The sequence below is a fragment of the Dendroctonus ponderosae genome, unplaced genomic scaffold, assembly GCF_020466585.1.
Source record: "Dendroctonus ponderosae isolate FM_Combo_2020 unplaced genomic scaffold, Dpon_F_20191213v2 Dpon_F_20191213_1, whole genome shotgun sequence".
In the NCBI taxonomy this organism is placed as follows: domain Eukaryota; kingdom Metazoa; phylum Arthropoda; class Insecta; order Coleoptera; family Curculionidae; genus Dendroctonus; species Dendroctonus ponderosae.
Genome location: NW_026017110.1, coordinates 62,428,255 through 62,441,355, shown reverse-complemented (window position 1 = coordinate 62,441,355; position 13,101 = coordinate 62,428,255). Strand labels below are relative to the sequence as shown.

Here is a 13,101-nt window from a genome sequence, read left to right as displayed (position 1 = left end):
ATGTTTGATCACATACCTTCCATCTGGGACTTGAATAAATTTTCCGGTTTGAATGTGTTTTTCATACCAATAAGGATCGATTTCAATTGCTCTTTTGCTGACTTACTTTCCATAGTTCTGTAGATTGATCTAGCTATAGTCAGAGACTGAGTGGACGCACTGCATTTGATACCCCCATTTGCAGTTTAATGAATGTTTTTATCGAAGTTTCTATGATAATTTGCGGTAGGTATTAAAAGTTTCATTGTAAATAGTCATAAATACTAATTACTCCTCATTCACGTAAAAATAATCCTTGTTTCCGCCTAGACCTTCGCCAGAAATGTCGCTTATATAAGGCCATCCTTTGTTCAAGACGGCAATTAAAGAAAACGAGGTGGTTATCTCTTTAGTTCGCAATCAAGTAATGGAGGAGAAATTCTATTTCAATGTAAGATGATGTGACCGGCTTTTTATTGACTGTTGCTATCTTTGCCATTAACTGGGTTAAGGCCCTGATATAGTGAGATATTTTATGCGTACTTCAGCTTATCTCTCTTATATAGGCTTTGAAATCACAAATGGATCAATCTCCTCGGAGAGCAGCGCTAAAATCTCTTTTATAAAGGCTATTCTTGCCCGGTAGAACATGTCCTACTAAAATACCCATTAGAAGTGCACTATAGGAAATTAACGTGAGGAGATAAGCATAGACATATGCCAGATTGTTTGAATAATACTTTTATTCCTCTTTTTAGTCGGCATACAAAGATAAAAAAAACAGAAGCTAAAAGCTGGAATTAAGCATAATTCATTTGACAATTTTTATATTTATTACTAAATCCATCAATAAATAATTTAATAGTGGAGATACGGTGAAGCTCATTTAAAGCCCCACTTTCGTATACCGTATTAAGTAAACATCCACTAATGAGATATGGTGTATAGAGAGAGCCTCTTTTCTGAGCATACACTTGAAACAAGGTGTCAGTTAATTTCCAACTGTAAAATACAGATACGGGGTAATGTTCTGTAAAAATATGTGAAATTAACCCACATAAAATTGAACATAAATTCAGCAGAAATCAACCCTCGGGTCTGGGGATTTAAACCAAGTAACATCACCCCGCAAACTATAAACTTATAAGTCTGTTACTTGTTTAATGGCCATCATTTCGTTTTGTTTTAATTGCTCATCAAAATTTGATTACGGGAAGCTTCTTTATGCCCTTCGTTTCTTCTATTTGCCCACATCAGGATGGCAAGACGCGCACATTGGTCAAATCGCAATTATATGAGGAATGAAAATATTGAACGCTATAATGTGCCATTAAATTTCTTTGTACCTTCTACGCTTTATCTTCGAATATTACTTGTTTTCAGTTGACATTACGGAATTATATAGTTTCTGAATCTCACAATCATAAGGGCGTAGTTCAAGTCAATGTTTCAAGTGCGGAGTTTTAAGAGACGTACCCTGAAAAAGATTTTCGTCTAAGAAAATTAACAAATTGAGCTCGTTATAATTGTTGCCATAAATGATAGAAGCGAAGCGCTAAGAATTGAATCATGAGATAAGCAATTGAGTAAAATCCTCACGTTTCCTGTAAAAATGAAGCCATGTATGTGACCATAAAACAGTGAATCATAGAAAGCAAGAAAGAAATGGGATTATAGGCGATAAACTGTTACCGCAGCGGTCATTTAGGGACGAATTAAACGTTTCTGGGGTAATATTTATTTATGTGGCATTTCGGACTAGAGAACGAAATAGAGAACATTTTATGTTGTGGGGGGTCATATAATCTGAAGTGACTGTAAATCAAGTGAAGTAATATAGAGAGCATATCCATTTTTTAAGATGCTTCGTAACGAACCGCAATCGAGATGCACTATCACGACGGTACTCAATTAATTAAAAACCAAATTAACTACATTTTGTGTCATAATGATAAGAAAACCAGGAAAATACATTAAAGAGTGTTTAATGGCTCATTAGCATAGCACCATCGCATATGTTAGATTTGATGCATTAAATGACGATATAATTAGCAATAAAATGCGGCACTTGTCAGGATCCTGGTACTAAGGCGGGTTTTGCCATGCCAACTCTTTGTTTGTTTAAATCCCTATCTGCATCGTAAATTTGCCATGAAAAATAAACAAACCTCTTTAAAAATCATAACAGTAAACATTGGCCATTCAAACCAAATTTACTACCTAGATATAGCAACTATAAACAAAGAGACCGTTGTTGATAATTATTGGATTTTTATCGGGAATTTATCAACTTTTATATGTTCATGCCTATAGAAATAAAATTATGATGTAACCTCATTTTCTAACTGCGAGAATGGCTATGCAACAAATGCTTCCTAATACGCTCTACATTGTGACTCAATTTGGAGCAGAAGTGATGAAGTTGAGGAATGATGCATATTTCATTAACTTGAAAAAACCATACCGCACGAAAATAATTGTCAGAATAAAAGGCAACGACAATAAGCCTCAAAACCTTTTTATGACTCGAGCTTTCATTAATAATAAAGCGATATATATTTTTATAGTCAAATATTTTTTTGTTTTCAGTTAAGGGCGTTGTGGCTTTAATAGTAACTTTTATTCGTTTTGATATAACAGTTTATGTCCGAATTTATACCTCGCGTAAAGCGAGTGGGATAAATAACACTCTTGAAGGGTGACGCGGATATTCTCTAGATTTCCTCATAAAAAATAATCGAGGAATTAAGTTTCGATATAACTATGTGGTATGGCTGAGCGTCAGTGTTCTTAATAGTCCTTCAGGATTTTTTCAAATGATGCACCAAGAAATCATTTCTTTCATTATCAAAATGATCCCAACATAAAGGTATGTTTCCATGCAAGCGTGAAGTTTTTCATTTGTCATTTTCTCTAATAGGTTTGCCCTATTTGGGCTTCTTTTGTTAATGATGGATGGACCTCTTAATGAAGTCTGCTAATATTTCAGTAACGAAAAAGTCACATACGCATATGATTGATGCTTTTGTTTTTGTCTTTTTGAATCTGCAAGGGTACGGCTTTTTCTTCGGCCAATCAATCATTGAATCGGATTTGAGATTATGTTGCTACGATTGGGATTTACTTTTCCCAGTAGCATTGTGATCTAAACAAACTTGAAGATGGATCCTGTTACGTATCAAATGGGTTTGTTTGCGAGATAATTAGCCCTGTTGGTAACAGGTTTGAAAAGGTCGAATAAATTAAAAAGAAGTGATGAGAACGATTTTTTTCTGGTTGATGAATCCGTAAGTTGGAGCAAAAGTATAAATAAATCAACTTTACGGCACAACTGGCGATTGTCACATCAAGACGAAGCTAAAATATGCACGGTCAGGCGCAAATAAATAACACGAACATGCACAATGGGTGTTTTGAATGATAATTATCGATAATAGACGGTGCTCATCAATTCCTGGGGGATAATGAAGCCGAGAAATCATTATTTAAATGGTGAAAACCTCGGGTAGGAATGCAAATGAATGTTAGCCGTAAACAAGGATTACTAGTTGAGAACAAATCCCGCTCTAAGACGTAAATTATGTCAGCGAACAATCATGTGGTACTCGGGCCATTTCGGCAGATTAACATGCAAGAAAGCTCTTCTAACTTCGACAATGAAATCTTAACTTTACTACCTATCTCCCTGTAAATACATTTATGGCCCCTGCTTCGTCCTGGTTTCGCATACTTCACCTAAATTAAACTGTCTTTTTAACCTCCCGAAGTATTAGTCAACGGATTTTCTCTCGCATAACTAGAAATAGCAAAAGCTCGAAGCTTTCTTTATGATGAAAGCTGCAAATTGACACATGGCATGGAACCATATTTTGTCTGCCTTGTTGCAACTTGTATTGGAGCAATAGTTATTATTGCGTTTCTTAATGAGGATGCTTGAACCGTATCAGCAAACCATTTGAACTAAATAACAATGGTGGTTATTTGATGGTATTTACAATTGATAAAATTAAATTAAGTTGCAGTAAGTAAGCACTTTCTCCTGCAGGTGTTGGCCAACTAACTCAGGCAATTTTTGGAAAAAATCAGTGAACATAAATTAGTTCCTTAGCAATTAAAAATAGGTATTTAAATATCCTGACTTTCCTAAGTATGGTCAATATGTCACGATATTTTCACGACCTCACCTGGTTATGTAAATGCGGGATGTTCAAATCAGATATGTATTCCCGTAGCATAAATTTCACACTTCGTTACCTCTGATGCTTCCTAACTAATTGCATAATCGAGTTATATACATTCATTCGCGTATGTTTTTGTGATATTTCTATCACACACACTCATCTTAGATTTAATTTCGAAAAACCCCTAAAATAAACGTGGGAAATGCCCGGGTGGTTTCGTGATGTTTTCGACTCTTCTTCCGAATAAATTAAAATATTGATTAGGTCTGTTGGAATAATCGCAGGTACGAATCAAATCATAATTGTCGGGGGAGATTTCTGGTAAACCACCGTGAGAACCTGTTAACCCTCAAACATAAATTCAAATGAAATTTAATTAATTAAACCTAATAGCGGCTGGTTACTGATGATTACATGGTTATAAATTATCTCCTGTTTGCTGGATTAAATCGTACACATGAAAACGTACCAAGTCATCCATTAAATAACCATTTTCTACTAGTTAGGACTATATGTTTTATTAGGAAATCGTTCCGTCATTAATTGCTGAAACTGCCAGGAACTCTAGCTTTTAGTAAACTCCTCTATTTTTCTTCGAATTAAATTTCTGGGCAAATGATACACCTACGTGAATTGGCAATTTTGTACCGGACATTTCAAGGTTCATCCAAATATTAAACAGCCATATATCATTATAAGTGACGGAAATTGGTGAAATCCAGAGTAAAAAATGGGGTAATTAGCTGGAAAACCCTGATCCTATAAGTGGAAGTCCGGAAGTTTTAATGAAATGGTTAACTGTGTGTTTTCTGAAAAATTAACTACATAGAATATGGAACGATTGCAGCCAGCAAAATGGTCGAATACATATGACGAATAAGGGCAAATACTATTAAATTCGTCGAAGTCACCCTGACGCCTACTTTACGCAAAATATAAACGAGGACTGCATTTTATGTGGCCCTATACGAAAGCAAAATAAATTTTCCCGAATAAAATCTGTCAATGGAATGGATAGCACATAAATATTTTATAAGGGGTTATGAAAATTTTGCAGGTTTTTTCAGCTGCTGGAAGTTTCCGCATCAATCTTTTCACGGAGAATTAATGGTAGTTTTTGTCTCGACGATAATCGCATCCACTATTCCAGCTTTGTTTGGAAAATCGACAGAAACCGTTCACATAATCAATGTGTTGCGACCAGAGTTCCCATAATGCCAATAGGAGTTAGATAATTGAATTTTTTCCATAGGCTAAACAATCAATAAATACATCACAATGCTGCCATCGCCTCGAATTTAATTAAAGTTTTAATTAGCGTTTGATAGAAACGTATGGGACGTTGATCGGGCTCCTATCAACAAAATAGGTAAATTTTTAATTCAGTTTATGTAGGAGCGCGTAATGTTGTCCAACTAAATCGGGCATTTAACTCGGTTTTACGATTTCACGGCAATAAAATTAAATGAAATTTTCAGTGTGATTAAAAACTATAAACCAAATTAGGATTTAATAAATAAGCGTAAATAACGCTGCTGCCTGCATTAATTAAAGGGTGCAAATCGAAATGACATAGTGCGTAAAAATTACTGCTTTCAGTGCTTTAATGGAGAATTTGCATATATCATTGACTGTGCGCTAGAATCTACCGTTGTAAATAGTAGAATACCGAAAAAAATACACTTAATTAACCAAAATGAACTGGACATGTACTTGATTTACGTTCACATCCAGTGGCCTGTTGCGGCTGCAAAAACAAATTAAAATACAATCAGTTCACTGAAACTTGCGAATTTTCGGGCTTTTCGAAGATTTTCTTCCTGGATTTTTCGGAGCTGGAAGCTGAGCCGAGTGGAACGACAGGAAGAAATTTTTTTCTACTGGTGTCGGAAAAGCCCGAAAACAGGAGCAAAATTTGATTTTCAAATTTGATTCATTTTGATCATCTGTGAATTTTGAAATTATGCATAATAAATCATCGGATAGTTGAGAAAAAAACGGTGTTCGCTTACAATACCGGCACACCCAAATTATTCAGTACAAGTGACAAAGCAAGTAGTTACCATAACAATAAATTGTATGTTCTATGCAAGTGTATAATAATGCGTTCCCTTTTCGATATTGTGATACGTGTATTATCACTTCTGCATTGAAAATGGTCGCTTCTAACTGGTTTGATTTGAATGTTTGATCCCATGATAAATCACAGATAGAAAATAATTGTTGCACTGTGTCCTATTTCAGTTCATGATAATGAAGTTGTCTTCCAACAACTCCTTTCATGATCAAACCACATAGTTATCTTTAAGATGGAGTGGATATAATGACCATATCGGACCCTCTTTTAACAATAACATATGCAAAGGGCTGCTCAGATGTTCCGCTTTATGTACTCTGTTCCTGACTGTAGAAAGACACTTTGAAGTAGCCACTGGCACTCAGAAAGTGGCAAAAAATGTGCAAAATAAGTCGATTTGTATTTTATCCCCCATTATATGACAATATATAACGCAACGGTGGCGAAATTTCCATATAGCCGAATTCAACCCCTGTCAATCATTCGAATACGCCTAAGGGCAAATGCTTTTAAATATGTTTGCCCAAAATTGTTTTTATTTAGAATTTAAAGTGGATGTTTCCGTATGACATGATGGATGCGTGTTTCCAACCTGGTTTCCGTGTTATTTGGTTTTTTGATTTGAATTTTAAAACAAATCTCTCGAGGATATGCGAAACATGTAGACAACGGAAAAGAATATTTATTAATAAAAATTGCCTGTTTTTTTTGGGCTCGCCGACCGAAATTCTCCTCCTTCAATAAAAGTAACTTCGTTAATAAAGCTATCAGTCTTTCATCTTAAAGAAATATGATTCAGCGCAATCAAGAAAGCTATTAAAATAAAAGTATATACGTCCCCAATAAAGACATTAATGGATCCTGACAAATTAATGAAATTATACCTTCCAGAAAATTATTATCGGTTTATGTCTTGGTCGGGCATTCTATTACATCCAGGGATCTGGCTGCTAATGACAGTGGCTTCGTTTTACTACTTTATTATACTTAACAATATTAACCTGAATGCTGAACGAGGAAAACTAATAAAGGCCCAAATTTGGCCGTTTAGCTGGACAAATATGTCCGCAATATTTATCTTGAATTTTGAACAAAAAGTACAATTCATATTTGCCGTTTTATGTGGCAACCCATTAAGAAAACCCGTGACCCCAGAAGGTAGTTAGGAGTGAGAATGATTAGATGAAGTAGATATTTTCAAAAATCTTACAGATTGTCTGCAGAAAATCGAACAGATGATGTTTTCAGTGGAGTGTAAAAAGAGACGATGAAAAGCAATTGAACTTGAAAAAGAGAGGCTTTGACTTTTATTGCTATTAGAATAATAGATTGGAGAAGCAGTGACACATGCCGCACCCCTAAACAGGCGTTATGTGAAAGCGTTTACAGGAAGTTCTACCACAAACTAGCATTAGTAATGCATGTCTGTCTATAATAGCGATCCGACTGGTGCGTGATGTGCCGATGGGGTTACGATATATGTAAGTAAAAAATTTAATGCCGCCCTTGCCTGTCAAATCACTGTGCTGTAAGCAAATCGCATTGATACAATTTCGAGTTTAAAATTTAGGGGTAATGGCAAGCCGCATGCTCCACGCTTTCAAAAATTTGCTTGCAAGGAAATGCTATTTGATGACCATTGTAGGGCCTGTCACTACATCTGCCAGGATATCCGACGACTTTCAATTTAATTATTCGTTTAATTTTAAAATCTCAGACATGGAGGATTCGAATGTCTGAACGATTCGGATGGTGGTTTTTACTCCCCTCACTCAAATCACTGAACCGCAAAAGGGATATTTAATTAAACCGGCTCAAGTGTTTGGTACTTGCAGGTCCCCATTAGATCTTTTTTTTTATTTGAACTTGCAAGTCGTTATAAATCTACACCAAAGTTGCACAAAGATGTTGCACAACCAACCACAATCGCAAAGTAAGATATTCCCACTTATTCCCAAATTCCTGCTTAAATCAGTTAGCGAATATGAGTAATGATGCAAATTGAGCGTCGCAAACAAGGCGAATGATTTTGAATATAAATTACTTTAGGGAAATGTAGAGGAATCCAATCTAAATTAAAAGAAGCTAATACAATAATTATTTTTTAAGGCAATCAGACAATTACTCAAAGGGGGGAAACGAAGAATCTGTGTAGAATGGGAGAAAATGGAATGATAGAGCTGGGACGAAATGACAGAGCACTACTTGCGAAGTCAATGCAATTACTGAATTGAATGAATTTAGAATATGTGTTTTGATAGAAGTGTTTTGGGGTGAAAGTCAACTCGTCGACAATCAATCATTCGGTTTGATGCCAACTGCAAATCTTGACAAATCGCTTTTGGGATGAATTTTGAATACATAACGTAGCTGGCGATTTTCGATGTACCCCGCTTGAATCGCATTAAATGTTTGCTTATCACGTTATTTTTTTTTGGACAGCGATTAACATTAGATGGTTTTTTCGAACAAACTGTGCACCGAAAACCACCTTATAGTATTTCACCCGCAAACTTTATATCCAGGGTTAATTAAAAGAAAAATTCCGAAAAACTTCTTCTTGATTTATTAGCAGTACAATAAGATTTTCCTCTTTGATTACAAGCAGCACACAGAACGTTCCTCAACATTTCATTTGTCATCACAATGATAAAAGTCCACAAATCTTGTTTGTGAAAAATTATATCGTAAACTAAGAGCTTATCTTGCCCGGTGCTCATTCGCAGGAAAATATTTCTTTCGGTTTTTTGGGCATTTCGGCTCCTATCTAGATTTACATAAAACATGGAATAAAAAGGGCCCTCCTCAGAACTAGTGTTTATTAGGAACGTGATAAATATAAAGCAAGTCACCGCCGCACGCAATAAATTACCCGATGCAGATAATAAAATAAAAAAGGAAAACGCTGTCCCTCATTCAATTTCGTCCAATTTGGTGGAATAAAACAATTATTAAAATAACATGTTCATGAGTAATAAATTCGAAAATCGTGCGATGGAATAGGGCTGACCAAATTAATACCAGGGACAGTCGCAAAGTGAAGTTCTGGAACAGAACTTCTACAAAACATGCTCACATTTGACGTTTCTGATCAAAAAGTGACCACCCGTGGATTCGGTGAACTTATTCGATGGAGTTAAAATAGTTGATGACAAATTACTTTAACGAACGGTTTGGACAGTTTCGAAGAGTATCTTGTATACATGGAGCTGTTGGAATTGATAGCACACCCCAAAAAAATCAACATGCAAACGAAATGAGTGGACGCATCATTAAATTCAATAAAAATGATGATGACCGTTTTATGGTGGGCATTTTCGTATGCTGATTGTCCGCATTTGGAAATAAATAAAGCAAACAAATGTTCATCAGTCCAGGCACGACAGCAAAAGTAAAAAATATAAATGACATAATATCCTGGTAGCATAGAAAAGCCGAGGATAACGTATTAATACTGTCCAAGGGAAATATTGAAATCAAGGGGTGCATATGTATTTTTAGATCGTGCAACGTAATGAGCACAATTCTTCCTGCCTGATGGGGGTGTCATTTGACAGGATATTGGGAACACTAATCAGTGTCTTCGTATACATTGTTACCACTCTATTCAGCCTAAATTGCGACGTTTTGAGTAATTGTTTGTCATAATTGTATTTATACTATAATGTAATAAAAATAAAATACTTATGCGTTGTTATCCGTTTGAGACCCACCGAATTTTTAGGTTTTTCTTGTTTTACCTTAGAGAAAACTTTAAATTAAGCAGTTTCAGCGAAAAAATTCCTCGTCGGTTCAGAAATTAAGCCAAAAGGCAATCACAAAGTTTGAGGAAGATCACCATCTGCCGACTAAATTTCGAACGGTGTTCCGCTTTCAGTTAATAAATATTGCTGAGCCCTATATATTTAATTATAATAAAAGTAATTGATTTATTGGGTAGTTATATGTAATATAATAATAACACAACAACCGTTCAACGCTTAACTTTAACTCAAAACTCAAGTATTAAATCGTAGATATAACTTACTATAAATAATAATTAAAACGTAGACAACGCACGACATCTCTCGACTTTTTACGATTCTCGGAGGGATTTAAGTGCGCTTTGAATATTATTATGAAATTAATGTTCAAAAATATATTTCACTTTGTTGTCGTCAAATTTTCGGCGTTCATATCTAGATGAGGTTTGGAAAAAAGTTGATTGTTTCAATGGGTCTCCAAGCAGATGAAGGTAATTGTGGAGGAACATATATTTTGAGAGTACCTACAATATCAGTGAAAAATCTCCGGATAAACGGTGGAAAGGCAAGACTGCGGTTGTGAGATTCTCGGATGAAGACCCTTATCTTATGAACTAGTCGTGTATTTTATGAAATAAAATATGGTTGACACCCAAAATCTTCGTGTATTTTAACTTTTCCTGTTTTCCTAGTCCATAATAATGAAAACAGAAGCACTTTGCAATTCATCAATACTATGTAGGAAACGTAACTTAATATATTTAACATGCTCCTTCAATTTGTTTTTAAAAATACTGCACAGCGCTAAATGTAAACTTTCAAACTGCGCGCCATTTAGCAGGGCAGAGATGGCAGGATCTTCCCATATGAAAATATTTCGTCTGCCGCTAGGTGCGAGAAATAGATTGTTAACGATTTCACGGTTCAAAGTTGAAACGGTTTATAACAGTGATTATAAATTGGACTAAGACTCTCATTTTCATACAAGTCAGAAAATTAACTACCTACCAGTCATTACAATGGCAGAGTAAGTGAGAATTTAGGGTGCTAATCTAGTTCTAACCCCACTTTGCTTTCAGGGCGAATATAGAACTGGGCAAGGTTAGCCAACACAACATTAAACAACTGAAAATACTTAACAGTGTAGTGTTTCCAGTGCCTTATGACAATAAGTTTTACAATGACGTTTTAAATTCTGGCGAATTAGCAAAGTTGGCTTACTACAATGGTATTGTGGTTGGAGCCGTTTGCTGCAGTATCGACACCAATGAGGAGTCCAGAAAACTCTATATTATGACCCTTGGATGTCTATATCCTTACAGACGACTGGGAATTGGCACTCTAATGATGCAGCATGTTTTAAATTATGCCGAAAATGATGGGGGCTTTGATAGCATATTCCTGTAAGTATCATTAAATGTATAAATTGCATCGTCCTGGATATGTTCAAAAAATATATATTTCACCAACATATAGTGATTTGCAACCCTTGTTGTAGGCATGTTCAAGTGAATAATGAAGGCGCCATTAATTTCTACAAAAAATTCGGCTTTGAAATAGTTGAGACCAACGAGCACTACTACGTTAGTACCCAAACACCAGGTGCTCATGTGCTTCAAAAGACGATAAGGAAGACCGGACAATGAATGGTGGTTTAGAGTAGATCTGTTGGTCTGAAATAGGCAATGCATTGTATCTATTTCGTCACGACATGCTTCCGTTTTTGTATAATTGACAATAAACTGTGTTTAGATTAATTTTTTTCATTTATTTTTTCAATCCTTTTCTCAAGTACGATTTTACGGACGCACATGTACATCTGCCGGCATAGCGAAGAGCGCGTCGCCAGCGAACGAACGGCGCTCTATCCCAATTCTGCATTCAAAATATCTCGATGTACGCCAAGAAACACCGAAATGAGCATGCTCAAGATCGGCCGAACGATTGTGATAATATTTTAAGCTGAATTTATAAACCCGGCAGTTGCCAGTCGGTTCGCCTATCGTGCACTTGCCATGTCGTTTCTGTTGCTGTGTTTTGATCATTTATATTAAATAGTTCACAGTTGGCAACGTTGGAATTTGATTAGTCACATTGTGAAATCTGTCAATCGTATGATTTAATATATTTAATTATTGATTATAGTTATGTTGTTTGTTATGGTTATCCACTTATACACTTTAATTATTCCTTTTTCCATTTTAATATCAAAATGGCGAGACGCAGGCTACTTGGGTTTACGTTCATTTTGACTTCTTATTTGCTATTGAAGAAAAAGCGTCGAACATGGCGGTTTAAAGTCAGGCCTATCAATAGGCGAAATTCAGTGTTCAGGATTATGAGAAAATAAAAAGTATGGATGCAGTTGTAAATACAGTTGAGTCCGGATATAACGAACTTGAAAAATTAACTAAAACTGGTTCGTTATATCCGGAGTTCGCTATAAGCGAATAATAATAAAAAACACGTGGTGTATTTTATTTCGTTATTTTTACATAGGGTAGTAGAAGTTAGTAGGTATGACTAAAAAGAACACAAAAAGATAAACAAAATTCAATTTCAAATCCACTTCATAAAGTCTGCAATTTTTGTTTGTACATTCCTGCTGCAAAAATAGATGTTATTTATGTAGTTTTCGAGATCACAAAAGAACCCCCAGATATGATTAGGAACTTGGCGTGATTGTAGAAAATTCCGAGTTTCTGACACTTTTTTGTCATTTCAGAAATGGTTGGAACAGCATTATGTCTACAGTAGAATACGTTTCACCTAAATCGTCATCTTTCTCATTATCGCTTAAAGCTGTAGATGAGGTTACGGAGTCTATGATTTGCTCATCGGTCAACATTTCTCTTGTAAGAATGCCATTATCAATGCTCACATATTCGAAGAAATTGAAATCACTCAATTTGGTTTTAACTTGTTCTTCGACAACATTGGGTCATACTCGTAGTCGAGTCTTTATACTTTTCTAACCATTCGTTAAGTGGAATTTCATCGTTTGGTTCATAATCATTTTCTTTTTTTACAAATCCCCCATGCTTAAAGCAATTTGCAATGGTTTTTCGGCTAACTTTTTGCCAAGCTCTATGAATAAAATTGACTGCATCTAAGAGATTTA

General features: G+C 35.4%; 1 protein-coding gene and 1 pseudogene across 2 annotated transcripts in view; one reads left to right on the top strand and one right to left on the bottom strand.

The window, feature by feature from the left end:
• The window catches only part of LOC109540988 (pair-rule protein odd-paired), a 104,796-nt gene that overhangs the window by 40,409 nt on the left and 51,286 nt on the right, over window positions 1-13,101 (bottom strand). The gene's annotated exons all lie outside the window — the stretch shown is intronic.
• Window positions 10,880-11,733, top strand: LOC109540856 (annotated as a pseudogene).